Source organism: Pleurodeles waltl, chromosome 2_2 (assembly GCF_031143425.1).
Source record: "Pleurodeles waltl isolate 20211129_DDA chromosome 2_2, aPleWal1.hap1.20221129, whole genome shotgun sequence".
NCBI classification, from domain to species: Eukaryota; Metazoa; Chordata; class Amphibia; order Caudata; family Salamandridae; genus Pleurodeles; species Pleurodeles waltl.
The window spans coordinates 470104937-470124339 of record NC_090439.1 but is presented as its reverse complement, the minus strand read 5'-3'; positions in this window follow the sequence as shown (position 1 = coordinate 470124339).

The window sequence follows — 19403 nt, the reverse complement described above, 5'->3', positions numbered from 1 at the left end:
AGCCAGGCGGCAGACAATGTACCGCCCACCCTATCACAACTCACCAATCCGCCACCTTTTCCGGGGCGGGAGCACCGCCGATAAAAACACAGCGGAAACAGACTACGAACGGGAAAACGCTCACCACTACGCACTCCAGGAGGAAGGAGGACAGCATGGAACCCGAATTAAACATCCTACCTGCTCTCGTCTACCTTCTCATCTACCACGAGTACGAAGTCCGGCGCAGACGACAACGGTGAGTACTGCACCTACGACACACGGGAGGGGGGAGGACGAAAGGTTACGGGCACACACATATGCGACCCTCCCCCCCCCCCAACTATGTACACACCAATGCAGAGCAACAAGTCACAGTGACACCACCCAAACACCCCAGAAAAATGCTAGGACATAATCAAATTTGGAATAAATATTTATGTACCAAAAAGGTCCTGAAAAATATCGTACAACCATGAAAGATATTCACAAGAAAACAAATGACATACACATCAGTGTATAACTGAAGTAACAAGTCCTGCACATCCTACGAATTCATCATGTCCGTGGGCCAAAGTTTTGAGAAACAAGGGCAAAGCCCACACAGGAGACCTGAGTCCTTTGGAGAGAACACTGCAGGGGCATCAGATGTAAAAACTACAGGCACCTCAGGGGGAAGGGAAGGGGGGGGCACCACAGCCACATGAGTCCACGACGCCAGATCCACGAGGAGCCACCATGCCCACTGTACCATCCTGGGGAGTGCAAAGCCACAGTCTCTCAATGTCTCTACAGTGGGTGGGCTGCCCACTGGACCATCCTGGGGAGTGCAAAGCCACAGTCTCTCAATGTCTCTACAGTGGGTGGGCTGCCCACTGTACCATCCTGGGGAGTGCAAAGCCACAGTCTCTCAATGTCTCTACAGTGGGTGGGCTGCCCACTGGACCATCCTGGGGAGTGCAAAGCCACAGTCTCTCAATGTCTCTACAGTGGGTGGGCTGCCCACTGGACCATCCTGGGGAGTGCAAAGCCACAGTCTCTCAATGTCTCTACAGTGGGTGGGCTGCCCACTGGACCATCCTGGGGAGTGCAAAGCCACAGTCCATCAGGTGGATGACAGTCTCCACTGGTCAAGGAGGAGGCATGGTGGGCACAGTGAACCATAAACAGTGATTGAGACGGCGGTGCCCAGCGGAGCGGTGCTTGAGATGAAGGGCCCAGCGGAGCGGTGCTTGAGAAGAAGGGCCCAGCGGAGCGGTGCTTGAGAGGAAGGGCCCAGCGGAGCGGTGCTTGAGAAGAAGGGCCCAGCGGAGCGGTCCTTGAGACGGCGGTGCCCAGCGGAGCGGTGCTTGAGAAGAAGGGCCCAGCGGAGCGGTGCTTGAGAAGAAGGGCCCAGCGGAGCGGTGCTTGAGACGGCGGTGCCCAGCGGAGCGGTGCTTGAGAGGAAGGGCCCAGCGGAGCGGTCCTTGAGACGGCGGTGCCCAGCGGAGCGGTGCTTGAGAAGAAGGGCCCAGCGGAGCGGTGCTTGAGACGGCGGTGCCCAGCGGAGCGGTGCTTGAGAGGAAGGGCCCAGCGGGGCGGTCCTTGAGACGGCGGTGCCCAGCGGAGCGGTGCTTGAGAAGAAGGGCCCAGCGGAGCGGTGCTTGAGAGGAAGGGCCCAGCGGAGCGGTCCTTGAGACAGCGGTGCCCAGCGGAGCGGTGCTTGAGAAGAAGGGCCCAGCGGAGCGGTGCTTGAGAAGAAGGGCCCTGTTCAGCGGTGCTCTTCTCCACCGCGGGCCCTGTTCAGCGGTGCTCTTCTCCACGGCGGGACCTGTTCAGCAGTGCTCTTCTCCACGGCGGGCCCTGTTCAGCGGTGCTCTTCTTCACCGCGGGCCCTGTTCAGCGGTGCTCTTCTCCACGGCGGGCCCTGTTCAGCGGTGCTCTTCTCCACGGTGGGCCCTGTTCAGCGGTGCTCTTCTCCACGGCGGGCCCTGTTCAGCGGTGCTCTTCTCCACGGCGGGCCCTGTTCAGCGGTGCTCTTCTCCACGGCGGGCCCTGTTCAGCGGTGCTCTTCTCCACGGCGGGCCCTGTTCAGCGGTGCTCTTCTTCACCGCGGGCCCTGTTCAGCGGTGCTCTTCTCCACGGCGGGCCCTGTTCAGCGGTGCTCATCCAGCAGGTCAAGGGAGCCAGACCTGGCCTGGACTCCCTGCTCAGTCGCCCTCGGACCGTGACGTTTCTGGACCCTTCGGGGACGGACTCCTGGCCTCCTTAGTGTCCTCCTTCCCAGCTGGGATGTGGCATGTGGGGTCCACCTTCTCCGCGCTCCTGCTGCCCTTCCGCTCCTTTGATGGGGCTCTCGGGCCCTTGCCTCCCCTAGATGGTGTGGGTGGTGAAGTGGCCGCACATTGCTCCTTGGGGGCAGCCCTGTCGGTCCTCGCACGGCGGCCCTTGTTTTTGCGGGTCCTCTTGCCGGGGGGGGGGGCTGGACGTGTCCTTGCTGCTGATCGATGTGTCACTGCTGGCAAAGGGTGGGCTCCAGAACCCATGCACAACAGTGACACCCGAAGCTGGGCTGGTGGTGGCTGCGGTGCTCTTGGGACTCTTTGAAGATGGATGGGGGAGCTCATCGGGGGGAAAGAGGTCAAGGTTAGCCATGAAAAGTTTCTTAGGGCCAAGGTAAAGGGTAGGAGAAGTGGAGATGGAAGTGGAGGTAGAGGAGGTGGTTGTAGGAGAGTCAGGTGTGCTGTCATTGGGTGAAGGTGCTGGTGCTGTAGGCTGTCGTGAGGTGAATGGCTGTTGGGTGGGTGGCTGCCTGCGTTTGTGTGTCTTGGAAGAGGGGGTGACAGACACAGTGGGAGAGGACACAGGGGACGTGTAAATGGCAGTGGGGGTGGTGACTGCACGAGTGTGGACTGTACTGGAGGGTGAGGTGGTGATGGAAGCACTGGCTGATGTTGGGGTGCATGCAGGTGTGAGTGTAGACGTCACAGGGAGGGAGGAGGGAGACGAGGAGGAGGGGGACACAGGGGTGGCAGTGGCTGTTGGCATGTCTGCATCTGGGTGTTGCTTGGGTGAGTGTTTGTGGGATCTGTGGTGCTTGTGTTTGGATGAGCTGCTCTTGGGTGTTGAGGTGTGTGCAGGCTGGTCTGATGGTGTGGATGGGATAGGCTGAGGGACAGGAGACAGAGAAAGGCTGGAGGCAGTAAGAAGAGGGAGGCTGGAAACAGGGACAATGGCTGCCGTCAGTGCTGAGGCCAGAGCAGTGAACGCTCGTTGATGGGCAGCCTGACCCGAATGAATGCCCTCCAGGTACGCATTGCTCTGTTGCACCTCCCTTTGCACACCCTGGATGGCATTCAAAAGGGTCGTCTGCCCAACAATGAGCGTCCTTACCAGGTCAATGAGCTCCGCACTGAGGGCAGCAGGGGCAACAGGGGCAGGGGCTGAGGTGCCTGGGGCGAAGGAGACGCGCGCCTTCCTGGGCGAACGGGCACGGAGCGAAGACTGAGGGGCTGCTGGGAGGGCGGGGCTGGTGCGCTGGGTGGCGGCTGTACCTGTAGAGGCGGGGGGCACGGATGTTGCCGCCACCCCTAGGGAGCTCCCATCCGAGGACGTGTCGCTTTCGCTGCTCTCACCAGCGGTCCCCGTCGTGGTGCTCCCCTCGCCCTCCGGATCACTGGTGCCCTCGGTGTCTGTTCCTGGGCCCACCGGGGCCTTGTGTCCTGCAGCTCCCTCGTGCTCCGATGCCAAATCTCCTCCGCCTGATGATGCTAATGCACACATGCACAAGAAGATGAAGAGAAAGGGTGGGGGGAGAAAAAAGAAGACCAGGTTGAGTGCATGCAATGTCAACACCGTTGGCGGAGAGGACAGACACAGGTGCCTAATGCACTAAGCCGCGCATTCGGGGTACACTACTCAGTACTACTGACTAAGACAACAGGCCAAGAGACGTCAAACGTGCACATGGGAGATGCTGGACCTTCAATGGCTGTACTTGTCACCCTACCGAGGTGGGGGCCGGGGGCACAGGGCCATGCCTAAGGGAGAGGACTACACTACAGAAAGCGCCCTGGCCTAATGTCACCCACAGCCCTCCTCCCCCACCCATACGCCTCCACTGCGCAGAAAGATAGGAGAATGTGCTGATACTCACCCCCTTGTGTCTGCTGTGATGTCTTAAAGCGCCCATCCAATTCAGGGTAGGCCACCGCCAGGATCCGGGACATCAGGGGGGTCATGGTGCGACTGGCACCCCTCCTAGGTTGGGAGGCCATCCCCAGCAGTGTTTCTGCGGTCTTCCTTGTCCCACCTCTTGCGGCAGTGGGTGCCCCGTCTGTTGTGGACCCCCAAGTTCCGGACTTCCTTGGCGATGGCACGCCAAATCTCGATCTTCTGATGGGCGCTGACCTATTTGACATGTACAGGGTGGAAAGGAGGAAATCATCAATGACCTGCATGTTAGATGTGATTGCCCCCCCCCTCCAACTTTGCCATATGGCACATGCTTTCATCTGTCGGGCGTTGCACTCCTCATTCGCCCCCCACCCCACCAACTTACATCCACCCCAATCCACACAGGCATAGCCCATTCCATGTGCACCCGGTGTACTCACTTGTTGGTCTGGAGGACCGTAGAGTAGCGCATACTGGGGGAGGACCCCATCCACGAGCTTCTCCAACTCTTCAGACGTGAAGGCACGGGCCCTTTCCCCAGTCGCAGCAGCCATTGTATCTTCCAGACCGAGGTCACAGCAGCACTTGCAGTATAGGTCCTCTCCTGTGGATGATCAGGTCTCGAGTGATTAAGCAGATAGAAAATGGCGGTCACGCCCGCGGCGGTGCGTACCGCGGCGGTGCGTACCGCGACCGCCGGCGCACTTCGTCATTGGCTCCTGAAACCCATAGGCTTCAATGTTAACCAATGCGGCTTTGCGCTGCGGTCTTCGGCCGCCTACCGCCACGGTGTGCCCCGCCAGCGCATTGACCTCACATCCCATTGTCCCACTTCACAGGTCAGGTAGCCGCCATTTCAAGGGCCTACATGGCTTAATTTTGACTGCGACACACAGGCCTAGGCCTTGCATTGCCACACATACACGCCTTTCAACCCATTGTCATTCTTTAACTGTGCAAGCTGTCTGTACGTACCTGTGGTTTGGCTGACTCTGTGCTCCATGTTGTCCTTCCTAGGCACCGTCCGCTGGGACTTGGGATGAGAAGGAGGAATCCTCGCGTGTACCGACCGCTGGTGGACCTGTCGACAATGGAAGAACGCCATATAATACTTCGATACAGACTTGACCGTGCCACTATCCATGAACTGTGTGCCCAGCTGGAGCCAGACCTGATGTCCCCCATCCGCCAACCCACAGGGATTCCCCCTCTGGTGCAGGTTTTGTCAGTCCTCCATTTTTTGGCAAGTGGGTCATTCCAGACCACAGTGGCCATGTCATCTGGAATGTCTCAGCCTATGTTTTCTAAGATTTTGAGCAGAGTGTTGTCTGCCCTGATGAAACTCATGCGGAGCTACATCATTTTCCCAGAGGAGGGTGACTTGCCTACAGTGAAGGGTGATTTCTATGCCCTTGGACATATCCCCAACATCATTGGTGCCATTGATGGGACCCATGTGGCTTTGGTACCCCCAAAAGACGATGAGCAGGTGTACCGAAACAGAAAAAGTTATCATTCGATTAATGTCCATGTGGTCTGTTTGTCTGACCAGTACATCTCCCATGTAAATGCCAAGTTCCCAGGGTCAGTGCATGACGCGTATGTGATGCGAAATAGCAGCATCCCCTATGTGATGGAGCAGCTACAGAGACAACGTGTGTGGCTAATAGGTGACTCTGGTTACCCCAACCTGCCGTGGCTACTGACCCCAGTGAGGAATCCCCGGACAAGGGCAGAGGAACGCTACAATGAGGCCCATGGGCGTACTAGGAGGGTGATTGAGCGAACCTTTGGCCTCCTGAAGGCCAGGTTTACGTGCCTGCATATGACCGGTGGATCCCTAATGTACTCACCAAAGAAGGTGTGCCATATCATCGTGGCGTGCTGTATGCTTCACAACCTGGCTTTGCGACGCCAGGTGCCTTTCCTGCAGGAGGATGGTCCAGATGGTGGTGTTGTAGAAGCCGTGGAGCCTATGGAGAGTGAAGAGGAGGAAGACTCAGAGGACGACACAGACAATAGGGACAGAGTGATACAACAGTATTTCCAGTAACACCCAGGTAAGAATCACCCACGCCATTTCACAATTGCTTATAGCCTCCTGCATCTGTACTTTCTGTAGTTCCCACCAGATCTTTTTGGGTAATTTTTGTTTTTCCCTTCCCTTCTCAGTGCTGTATGACTCAGTGCCTGACTTCTGCTTGGTTTGCCCATGAACTACAGCGTATTGACATTGGTATGTTGTCATCACTAATTGACAGAACAGATATTGAACAGTAATATGTAAAACATTTGCTAATAATACAGCATGACTCCAAACTGATTTGTGTGCAATATGTGATTTATTTACAGTGCTAGATATTGGTACATGTGATTATAAGGGTGATGGGTGGGGGTGGAGTAATGTCCATGGCAGAGTCCAGTTCTCAGTCTCACAGGTGCATTGTCCTTTTGCCTGTGGAAGGGTGGAGCAGAGGCAGTTCATGGTTGGACAGGGTGGTAATGTGGGACAGTGGGAAGAGTTCAGGGGGTATGTCCTGCTGGCGGGGGTCTTGACATCCTACTCTGTCTTTTTTTTGGATCTCAGGCTCCTCTTACGGGGTGGTTGTTCTTCAGCAGGAGGTGGGGTTCTGGTGGCCTGTCGTGGTGTTGGGGCCTCCTGTCCACTTGCGCCGGCGGAGGTGGTAGGCTGTTCCTGGTCCGGGCTAGTGACAGGGGCCCTGTGTGGTGCCACATGGTCCCGCAACGCGTCTTCTATCCTGTTGAGGGCCAGGACGATGGTCCCCATTGCGGTCCCGATGATTCTCAGCTCCTCCCTAAACCCCATGTAGCGTTCCTCCTGCTGTGCCTGGATCTCCGTGAACCTGGCCAGTACCGTCGCCATCGTCTCTTGGGAGTGGTGGTAGGCCCCCATGATGGTGGTGAGGGCCTCTTGGAGAGTGGGTTCCCTGGGCCTCTCCTCCCCCCCTGTCGCACAGCAGCCCTCCGAGCTGCCCAGTTTCCCCCGGCCTCTGTCTCCTGGACGGTGTGCCCGCTCCCACTGCCCCCAGGTCCCTGTTGTTGTTGGGGTGTTGGGTTAGCCTGGGTGCCCTGTAGTGGCAGACACACCGCTGATTGACGTGTCCTAGAGACAGAGGCATGGGCCCGCTGGGTGGGAGCTGTGCTGGTGTTGGCAGAGGGGGTCGGGTCTGGTGTGGCCTGTGGCTGCCTGAGGGGAACCGACTGCCCAGAGGTCCCCGATGGTCCGGGCTGGTCATCAGGTTCAGTGTCGACAGAGCTGCTGTCCTCACTGTGGGCCTGTTCCGGGGGTGGGATGGACATTTCTGGACCCTCCTGGCTGGTGTGTTGGCGTTCGGGTCCTGCATGGGGTAAGAGAGTTTGGTTATTGTTTCTGTGTGTGCAATGGCGTGCGTGTTATGGGTGCCCTCGTCCCCCAGTGCAGGCATTCCCTTGAGGGAGGTGTTGTGAGGGTAGTTAGTGGGGGGGGGGTAAGTGCAGTGGTCATGCTTGGGTGATGGGTGTCCATGGATTGTGTTGGCATGCAGGAGTTGGTGTTGGGATGGGTGGGTTGTGCTGGTGAGACATTGTCAGGGAGGATGTGTGCTGGGGGTTTGGGGGTGAGGGTGGGGGTGTGGGTTGGCATGCTGGTGGGGTGGGGGGGATATAGTAGTTGAGATTGGACTTACCAGAGTCCATTCCTCCGGCTACTCCTGCGAGGCCCTGAGGATGCAGGATGTTGAAGACCTCTTGCTCCCATGATGTAAATTCGGGAGGGGTGGGTGGGGGTCCGCCGCCAGTCTTCTGGACCGCGATGTTGTGCCTGGAGACCATCGATCGGACCTTCCCTCGTAGGTCGTTCCATCGTTTGCGGATGTCCTCCCTATTCCTGGGATGCTGTCCCACCGCGTTGACCCTGTCCACGATCCGCTGCCATAGCTCCGCCTTCCTAGCTATACTGGTGTGCTGCACCTGTGAGCCGAAGAGCTGGGGTTCCACTCTTAGGATTTCCTCCACCATCACCCGGAGTTCTTGGTCCGAAAAGCGTGGGTGCCTTTGGGGTGCCATGGGGTGGTGTGGGTGAGGTGTGGGGTGGTGTATGTGATGATGAGTATGTTGGTGTGTGGTGCTTTGTGCTACTATGTGGTGTGTGTGATGGTGTAGTGTGCCTCAGTGTGTATTGCTATGGATTGTCTGCTGTGTCTCTCTCTCCTTCTCTCAGTAATTGTGGTCGTAGGGGTTTGTGGGTGATGTGGGGGTGTGTTTTATAGTTGATTGATTGTGTGGGAGTGGGTTGTGTATGTGTATCCGGTGTGTGTATTTGTAATTGTCCAATGTGCCTGTGTTTTGGTGCTGTGTGTGTATTTTGACCGCGGCGGTGTGTACCGCCAATGGAATACCGCGTTGGAAAGCCCGCCGCGTTGATTCGTGGGTCGAAATGGCATGTGCGTATTTCTGTTGGCGTGACGGTGGAGGTTTGGTCATCTCCAGTTTATCGCTGCCCGCTGATGTGGCGGCCTGCAGTGGAGGTCGGATTTTTGGAGGTTTGGCCGTTGTGGGTCAGAATGACCGTGGCGGCTTTCCGCGGCTGCGGCGGTGTTATGGCGGTCTTCTGACCGGCGGTAAGCGCCTTTTACCGCCGAGGTCAGAATGACCCCCTATATGTCCTACCTTAACCATACACTGCACCCTGCCGTTGGGGCTACCTAGGGCCTACCTTTGGGGTGTCCGACATATCATAAAAGGGAAGTTTTAGGCTTGGCAAGTGGGAACACTTGCCAAGTCGAATTTACAATTAAAACTGCACACACAGACACTGCAGTGGCAGGTCTGAGACATGATTACAGAGCTACTTATGTGGGTGGCACAACCAGTGCTTCAGGCCCCCTAGTAGCATTTGATTTACAGGCTCTGGCACCTCCAGTGCACTTTACTAGGGACTTACTAGTAAATCAAATATGCCAATCATGGATAAGCCAATTACATACACATTTTGTAAAGGAGCACTTGCACTTTAGCACAGGTTAGCAGTGGTAAAGTGCCTAGAGTAACAAAAACAGTAAAATAAAAATCCAGGTCACATCAACAACCTGGGGAACAGAGGCAAAAAGTCAAGGGAGACCACGCCAAGGATGAAAAGTCTAACAATATTCTTATAAACTTCTTTCACACTGCCACAGAATAATCGTCTCCAAATCCTCTCTAGACTTTTACACTTCCTTTTTGCCTTAGTCAAATCTTGAGAATACCAAGAAGCTGAAGCGTTTTATGATGTGTACTCCTGGTTTTAAGAGGCAACACCTCATCTATGGTCCCAACAATGCAGAAATTAAACTGATAAATAGCACTGGCAGCATTAGTATTTGACTGAATATCTGGTTTGGAACTTTCTAAAGAATTCACTAATCTTATCAATGATCTGCCAGTGTTTCTGGATATGGATAATAAAGCATGAAGCACACCAAAATGAAAGTGCACGGTGACATCTCTGTGTCTGCCTCAGTACTAGAACACCAGTACATACTGCTGATGACAACACAGGTGAATTGCACGAACTCTGGCAGCAGAAAGATAATACCTTAGGGTGAATCATTTATGGAAGACAATGGCCCTCATTATAACATTGGCGGTATGTACCGCCTACCGCCGCGGCGACGGCTGCCAAAAGACCGTCGCCGCGGCTACCAGCCGTCAGCCGGATTATGACCATAGCAGGATTTCCGCCAGAAGGATGGCGGAAATCCAGCTGTGGTCATGCCAGCGGATGGCAGTAAGGTGACACTGCTGCCAGCAGCTGCGCCACGCCAGTAGACCGCCGTAGACCATATCATGAACCATGACACAGCCTGGCTGGGTTCTGCTGGCGGAAGCTGCTGCTGGCAGTAGCGCCCCGTCCCACTCCTGCCGGAGGACTCCCTGACATCAGGTAAGTTTGGTGCTCCGACAGAGGAGGGAGGTGTGTGTGTGTGGGGGTGTGTGTGTGTATGTCTGTGTCTGCATGTATGCGGGTGTGTGATGCGTGTTTTCTGTGTGTGCATGTGTGGATGTGTGAGTGTGCGAACGTTATGTTGTGTGCATGCGTGTGTGTCAGTGTGTGTGGATGTGTGCGTGAATGGATGTATGCATGCATGGATGCATGTGGGTATGAGTGTGTGTATGTGTGTGTACGTTGGTAGGTGAAGGTGCATGTATGTCGTGGGAGGGGTCTGGAGAGGGAGTCGGGGGTGGGGGGAAACCTAGGGAGAGGGGCAGGGAAGACCGCTATCAGTGACAGGGAAGGAATTCCCTGTCACTGATGGTGCCTACTGCCATGGTTTTCGTGGCGGTACGGTTGCCATGAAAACCATGGTGGTAGGCAGGGTCATAATCCCGCGGGTGGGCTAGTGATGGCCACCTGGCTGGAGACTGAAGTCTCCAGCTCAGCGGTTGTTACTGCCGTGGCGGACGGTGTGGTAGATTGGCGGTTTGGCTTGAGCCAAACCGCCAACGTCGTATTATGGGGAAAAGTACCGCCAGCTTGTTGGCAGTACTTTTCTCCATTTTACCACGCCGGGGTCATAATGACCCCGAATGTCTTTTGACAAAAACACTGTTCACTGTGGTTTCACAAATTAATTTTTTTTCCGTTTTGCTCGGAGTAAGGTGTATATACTTGCATTCCTTGTTGAAATAGTGCAAAGAAATACCCTTTCAGGACAGATTACTTTTCTAAAAGATGCCACAGCATATCACACAGGTACTTTGTGGTAGTGCACAAACAGGACTTTAGGCAGCAATGCCTTTGGGTTGTGTGTCGGAACAACGCAGGCATTTATGACGCCAGCCTTAAGAACGTGGCCCAAACCACGACTGCGTCCCTTCAACGCATTTCTTTACCACGCAAGTCATTACAACGACTTGCCTTGGGGAAAGCGCTGGAGTTTGGAATAGTATAATTTACTATTCCAACTCCAGTCTGCGCCACAGTAGGGAAAGTGTTGGACATAAAGTCCAACATCAGTCCAACAACACTTTCCTTAAGGCAAGTCATTGTAATGACTTGCATGGTTAAGGAATGCGTTGTAAAGACATATTTGTGGTTCGGGCCTCGCTTTAAAGGCACAGCGTGGTTTGAGCCACATTGTTAAGGCTGTTTTCCATGCCTTTGTCCCATTGGACAGTATATGTACTTTTCACCCTATGATAAACCCTCAAATATGTCGCCTTTAATTGCAATTCTGCGCACAAATGTGTCATGAAAAACGCCAGACTAAGAGGACCAGTCAACTGGTACAATGTGACTCTGAGAGTAACTTTCACCAAGTCCTGTTTTCTCCTCCATTAACACTATGCATGACATTACTTTCATTTTTGTTCATTATAAGCATGGTCCTACAGGTTACAGGATGTTTAGTGCTAATGGCTAACCGTACTCCCTGAAATTCTCCTTCATGGCACATGGCCAGATGACAGATAAGCAGCAGAATAGTTGTTTGATGTGAGTAGTATAAAGGTATTCAATACCAGAGGATGGGGAAAACTGAAAGAATTGCCACACCCAGCTCTATCCTTGGGTTTTTACTTTGACTCGCATCCATCTATCCAACATCTGATTATGGCTGGTTCTTCTGAGGATGCTGACGAAGATCTTCAAATGGATCCCAATCTACATGAGAAAAACTGTAATTCAAGCCCTAGTCAACCAGCAAGTTGGACTATGGGAACACCCTCTGTACTGTGATCACCAAGCAGCTCCCTAGAAGACTACAACCCATCCAGTACTTGGTAGATAGACTCAGTCTCAGCATCCCACACAGAACTAATGCCACAACACAGATCAGGTAGTCCACTGGCTCCTGATACACAAACACACTCATTTGAAACTCTTCACACACACACATTCAAGGCACTACACAACTTAGACCACACCTACTTGATCCGTGACAACCCCTTCCACCAACCACCCAAACACCTGCCCTCAGATGGACTCCTGTTAGTACACATCCCATCATACACAGAACCAGATCAAGAGTACAAGGTTTCTCTTACATTGCTCCAAAACCATGGAACGGCCTCCCAATCTTCACCAGAGCCTCCTCCTCTCTTCTTCAATTCTGCAAGAAGCCAAAAACCTGTCTGTTCAATTAATCAAGCATCTATATGCAGGGTTAGGCACAAACACCTACTCAGGGCCTGCATACCCTTACGGGTGATAGTCCACTTTACAAATACACCCAACATAAAATATAAAAGTTATAAGAAATATCTGTCTTTTTTCTCATACAACTACATGCACAAGAGTCTCTCAAGCACCAGCAGAGAACTTAAACATTTGCTGTATGGCTAGCATGTGAAATAAAGAAAAACGATTATGTCACGCATTCACAAGTCAATTTACAGCGTCTTCCGTTTTAACAAAGAATCGTTTTCAAAGCATTTTCTCTAATGCACAGAGCCTTCTAGTACTGAGAAACCTTTAGTTTCACACTTCAAGCTCTACAACCTTGCGGGGAGCTTTCCCTTTAATTCTACGTCACTGTTTACTGTACCACATGTTAAGAAGGTCAGGGTTAGGGGTGAGCCTTGTCCTTTCCACTGCCTCAGTTTTAGAACAGGTTACCACTAGGGATAAAATCCATTATAGCCGTTTGTCCTTTAGGAAGGCTTGAACAGTCTCTTTATTATGTTAAACACTTTCCTGCTTGAATCTGTATTCTGCCAAGTGTGTTATTATATACAGCGCCAAGATACCCTTCTTGGGCGAACTTTGCGCTTTGAAAATATTTGTTCATTCCGTCTTTGGACCTGCTAAATGAATTACTTTTTTAATTTGTTTTAACATTTTCATGGAATACAGATCAGGACCTTCTGGTGTCAGGGGGCCACTATTTTTTTATCACACAATGTATGGCCAGGGAGCAGAATGTATCTGAAGGCAAATATGGAATCCAAGACAAGTTATCTTTCAATAGCAAATTGCTAAACAGACATATAGGGCCCGATTCATGAACGAATTTATACAGCTACATTGAACTCAGAATTGTTAATGCCTTCACTTACAGGTGTAAACTCAGGTTTGTTATTCTTAAAAAGTGGGTTTAAACTAGTTGTGCACTGAATTCATAAACCTGAGGCAGAGCCGAGACTTTGCCGACCATAGTGCACTAATATTACTATACATGGACCACCATTACACTCTATTACACTATATAGAAGTAAAGTTGTATGCACAGGTTTATCTTTTCGATGATTTACTTGCTTGTGCTCCCAAATGTTGCATTTAATGACAGTAAGGTACAGTGGCATAAGGTTTTTACCCAGGGTCACACAGTTTGACCTAGTGTGGAAGCTATGAATTCAGCCCAGGTTTTATGGTCACAGATTGCAAAATCAACCAAAAAGGTTATGTCTTCCTATCTTTGGCTTTCAAGTAAAGGACACTGCTTTGTACACAGAGGCCTTCTGAAGGCCAAATTAGCACACACTCGTAAACAAAACTGACTTGCAAAGTGTACAAACCACATATCATATCCACCTTGCACTAACTAATAAATCTCTCTCTAAACAAGTTGGCTATTCTGGGTGTGATTCAATCACAAAAGATTAGCAAAAAATGTATATAAAGTACTGCAGCCAACTGCAAGGAATAAAACATGTATTGCAAATGTTCTTTTTGGAACAAACATAAGTGTAAGGAAAGTGAATTACTCCCTTTGCAACAGGATTGGAAACCTGTGATTGTGGCCGAAGTCAGGAAACTTTAACCTTCATGAAAAAGGGAAATGTTTTCTGATTTACCTTGAGGAGACTCTTTCTTGCAGCCAGAGTAGATATTCTGCCCAAGATGGATGCGTCTTCAGGCCGCAAAGTGTTGTGTTTTACTTGTGTCACTCAAGGCTGCTCAGTAGGTAACCTCCAACCCCTGCTGCCCTGGGACAGTTAGCAGCATATGCAGCCATGGGAGCTTCTCTGCTGCTACACATGCCAGTAAGGATAGCGAATGTGTGTGGCTTTCACGTTTGCACACATACTGCACACATTATTACCACTGTTATCTATGAAATAACACACAAAAGTATTCCGGAAGAAGCCCCGCACCTCAACTGAAGTAATAAAATATACTGAGGGAATTACAAGGTCAGAAACTGTGGCATGGAGCCTTCTCCAAGGTTAAATGTTGGCAGAGCAAATTTCAACTGACTGCAGGCTCCAAAACAAATTATCAATTTCTCGCCCTACATTTCCTTTAACCTGCAAAATTTGTGAAAGGAGAAATATGTATATTACGCATGTGATTCGTGCTCATAATATTGTATGGCAGCAGTCCTTGGTTTTGAAGGCTGGCACCTTTTGTGATTTCCAAAACTACGTAAAAAGCAAAATTATAGGTTCTGCCCAGGCTCTTTTTTGGCTCGTCTTTCAATTGGGCCCCACAGAGAGATCAGAGCTAGTCCTTTGCACGAGCTTGTGCAGGGTCCGCGTGGTATCCTCCTTCAGTAATTGGAATCTTTCCCATGTGTTAGTGTGAGTTCTGCATGTAATTAGAATGCAGGGCGTGAAGTCCCCTGAAAAGACTGTTATGATTTGGAAAGACGAGAGGGGTTAAGGTGAAAAGTGAAACTGAAGAAAGGAGGCTCAGGTGTATAATGTATCCTGATCAAACATTCTCAGACATCAAGCCAAGGTGTACTGTGCATCTCTACAGTCCACATTCGTAAAGGGATTTATACGCTTGTAAAATTACACAACTGTTGGGTCATTTTGTGTGGGTGGGTGTAAATGTGGTAGTTTTTTTAGGTTGTTGGTGGTATATCGTGGTTGCTTATTATTTGTGTCACACTTGTGTCATGTATATTCACAATACTTATTTAGTCACATTTTTGTTATGCTTTATGTTAGGCCTTGTGTTTTGACTGGTTGCCTAGAACATTCCTTGTATTCCATTATAGAACTGCATGAAAGGGGAGAACAGGTTCTTGGCTGGAGTCAGCTGTCTGCAGCCAACCTCTCAGAAGCCTCTGCAGCAAGGGTTACTGTTATTCTAATAAACGTGAATGCAGTTATACTTCACGGTTCTTGAAAATCTCCTCATTTGCACTCCATGGCGGGCACTGCAATAAAGTGTGCCTCGCTTGTAAGCGTGGTGAGTATTCACAACCAATCAGCAGGTGATACGGTTTGGTTTCCAATTGAAGAAACGTTCATATCTTGAGAAGGTAAGAAATAATCTTTATTCTGCAACACTGTGCTAAACTGTTCACCCTTCCATATCTGCCAGCAACTGTCACAATATACACATTCCACGATCTTCCAACCCTTGATTCCATATCATAGTTTTGATGTAACATGGAGCTCCTAGCTAACAGCACTGCAAGCATCTTCCCACTTAAAATTAAATTAAAATATTAATGAAAGTTAATGCATATTGAACTGAAGTCAATAACATTGTACTAAAATACAATAACTAACCCAAAATATAGTCCTAGAGTCTTGTAGGAGGATTTATTGAATGATGTAATCAACTTTTTAAACTTCGATTTTTCCGGCATAGTTCTGAATCATGTACTGAAGTCTAATCAGCATTAAGATTGCCTTCAACTCCAACCATTCCACATCAGTCTGCTGGAGTGGTGGAACATGTGGTTCACAACTACCAGTTTACAAGAAAGTCTTACCAACTCAAAGTGACATCCCAGCCTCTAGGCTACATGTATCTTTGTTGTTAGATGAGATTAACCAGGATCTGTATATATGTTAATTAGTCATCCCAAGTTTAATCTTTCTTAGTCAATAATGAGAGTTTGATATGAGTTCAAAGGCTTTATTAATGAATCTCTTTATATGCTAATCTTTATTAGAGCAGTATAATTCGTCAAATAATCAATACACAGAATAATATTTAATTAATATACCATAAGCAAATTCTAAAAGCATGTTCCATAAAGGAAGGAATCCCTATTCTAGGTATGAGTATGGGTAGGAAGGGGTGGAGGATCAAGAAAAACGTGTTAGTTAGAATCCATAAAGAGTTCTTTATCAAGAGATCAAGCATAAAGCTTCAAATTCAAATATCAGAATCAATCAAAGCAGAACTTACGATAAAAATAGGTTCCAGAAAAGTCAGAAGCCTGAGCTGCAGAACCTCAGTCAGGGTAAGTGTCAAGGTTTACGTGATCAGATGAGATCAGATTTAGTTTATTGTTTCAGTTAATTAAAACCATAACAATTTTACCACTCTACATGATAAAAACATTCTAATAAAACCTTTTCTAATACATAATATGTATTGAAAGTTAAAAAGAGAAAAGAAAACAGTTTTACGTTTTAATTTTCTTGAAATAAATAAATCTTATAAATGTCTCGTTTGTAGTAAAAGATGTGCAAGCCAGGTACTCAATTTTTTTTAGATTAGACACATCACTTTATTACTGTCCTGAGTTTAAGATGTGTTATAAATGCCTGTGAAATTTCCAAGGTGTGCATCCATCCGACCCACTGAAGCTAACACAATTCATCTTAAAAGCTTTTTAGACATGGTGCGAGAAAGGAGGCGGCCAATAGTGCCCTATGTAGAGAACTAGTACCGTGAACCATTTGGTCTCTGTGCAATAGGAGTGATCTCTTTATGACCTGGAGGAGTCCATTAGACGTGCTATTGTGGTTGTACCCTTACTGGCACTACAACCCTGAACATCCCTTTTTTGCATGGCGTGTTTCAAGACCTTGACAAACTTACAGTTTAGCTGGGGGTCGTGCGGGTTGAAGCAGGCTACTATGGCTCCCCTGCAGGTCCTTACAGACCTGTCGATGAACATTCATTTAATAAATCTCCTTCGAAGGTCTAACAGGCCCAGACAGATGCAGATTATGAGTAATAGGTCTTCCTTTTGGCATGAACAGTGCCTACACTGCTGGTAAATGGTGTTCCTCCACAACAGCAAATTGGCTGAGGTTGGTAGCTTGCCTAGTTGCATTGTCATAAGTTCATGTTTTATATGCGGTGTGTCGGTGGTGAAGAGATAGGCAGCGGTTTCAATTTGGCGTAGTACTTTATGGTCATCCACGCGTGTGCCTCTGCACTAAATTTGGCTTTATCTTCTATGAGCAAAAGCAATTTACTGGCCTTATTGGCCACTCTGGAAAATGAATTGGATGTTGGTGCTAACTCCCACTGAGCCTTTAGTCGTAGATGGATAAATTAAGCTTGAAGGTATTTGTTGTAGGATGAGTGCTGGTCATATTCAAGGGCACACCAAAGTGCCTCGTTCAATTTATCTGCAAGAGTGGCTGATTTTGTACCAGGTTTTAGCCGTCTCCGCTCTTGCGGCTAAGTCTTGTCTTACAAGACCGAATTCAAGGCGTACATACCTGCGCCGGTGAGGTGGAGTTTATTCACTTGAATATTCGTCTGAATTCTTAAAGCTGTGTTTTGTCTATCAGGAGCTCGTCCTGACTTTGCATTGCCACTCCTGTATAGGTTAGTGTGGGAAGCAATTTTGATGAAATAACGATTAACAGAGGATGGAGTGATGGACCGTGTAGCCGTTTGGCCAGCAGAGAGAAAGTATAAATTAGAGCTGGCAATCTTTGCACCATGTATCTCTTCTGTTGATGGAAAGAGCCCTGAGTGTCTAAAATTACCCCAAGATATTTATAGTGCAGCACCATCTCTAGCGAGACGTTGCTTAAGTCCAAATGTTGCATTTAATTACAGTAAGGTACAGTGGCATAAGGTTTTTACCCATGGTCACACAATCAGACCTAGTTAGTTATTAAGAATTTCGTCATAGTACCCACCCCTTTCCTGAAACCCGTTTGGTTAATTGGAAAAATTGTAAGTTTTTTAGACCATGTTGTTAATTCAGCAAGGAGGCATATTTTTTTGCCTCAGTGTCGATAAGTGGGATTAGCCTGTAGTCACCCGGATTGTCTCTGTTGCCTCCCTTAAAGATTGGATTGATTATAGAGCCTCGCCAGCTCTCGGAGATGCCTTCTCCTAGACTTGCTTCCTGGTATAAGGAAATTAGCACATTTGACCACAAGACAGCCTCTTCCCTAAAAATGGCTTGTGGTGGGCCATTTAGCACGGAGGCTCCTTCCCGAAAGGCCCTAAGGAGTGCTTGGGATGTCCTGTGAGTGGACAGAGTAAGTTTGATCGTCTCCCCATTGTCCGGCGGGAGGGTATTTCCCCTCACGGGTGTCCATCTGCCAATTGGGGGGGTGTTTCCACAGGGGTGCCACTTTGCGTGAAAATTGTCTTAAGATAACTCACCCAGTTCCTTTCAGGGATGTTTGAGTTATTAATTGGGTTCACTCTGGTGTTTAGATTATTGATGATGCCCCAGAAGTGCCTGGGGTTATTTCCTTTTGCAGCATGCATTACTTCTAGCCAGAGGGATCTCTTACCGTCAGCCTTTCTTTTGTGTATTTGTCTTTTGTACTTCTTCTTTGAATTCTTCTGTTGTTCCCAGAATAGCTGATTGCCTGGGCAAGCCTTTAGGTGACTCACCAGCTTCCTTTGGGCTTTTTTAAGAAGTGGGGCTTGTTTTGATATGCGGGCCGGGGTGGTTCACAGAGTTGGCCGTGATATATTGCGAGGAGGATGCTGGTCCAGTCTTTTTACTCAGAAGTCTTCCCAGGCATCCATTATATGTCCATTATTTTTAAGGCTCTCCAGCATCAACAGCTTAGCAGATAAAGATAAGGCTCCTTTTGTGTCAGATGACCAACATAGTCTCTTCAGGCTCGTAGACTCTATTGAGCCAACTTGTGCCAGATCAGGTTCATGCACAGGCAAGGAGTATTTGGTAGGAATGGTCACTAGATGTAGTGTATTTTACTTTAAATTGCCGTACCAAGGGGATCAGGGGTAGCATGACTAGGGTGTAATCTAAAATGGACAGTGAATTAGGGCCATAGATGGTGTGGCTAGGGGGGGAGTCACCGGGAAACCTTCCATTTAGGACCAATAATTTGAGGTATTGCAATGACATCACCAACTGTACTCCCTGCAGACCACGACGAGAGTAATTCAATGACACCTTTGTCGGGACATTCCAGTAGGAGTTGTCGGCACTTGGTAGTTTGTCTTCCACTTGAGTGTTAATTAAGGTCGAGTTGAAGTCTCCTGTCAAAATGATGTCCTCATCAGGGTGGGACTGCTGGTAGTACGAAATAATTTGCTGTTAGCCTTTTGTTGCGGCCCATTTGGGGAAAAGCCGGGATGTATATAGGCGTTAACCAGCAGCATTGGTGGCCTTTTGTTAGAAGTCCATTTGTAGAGTTTGAGTACT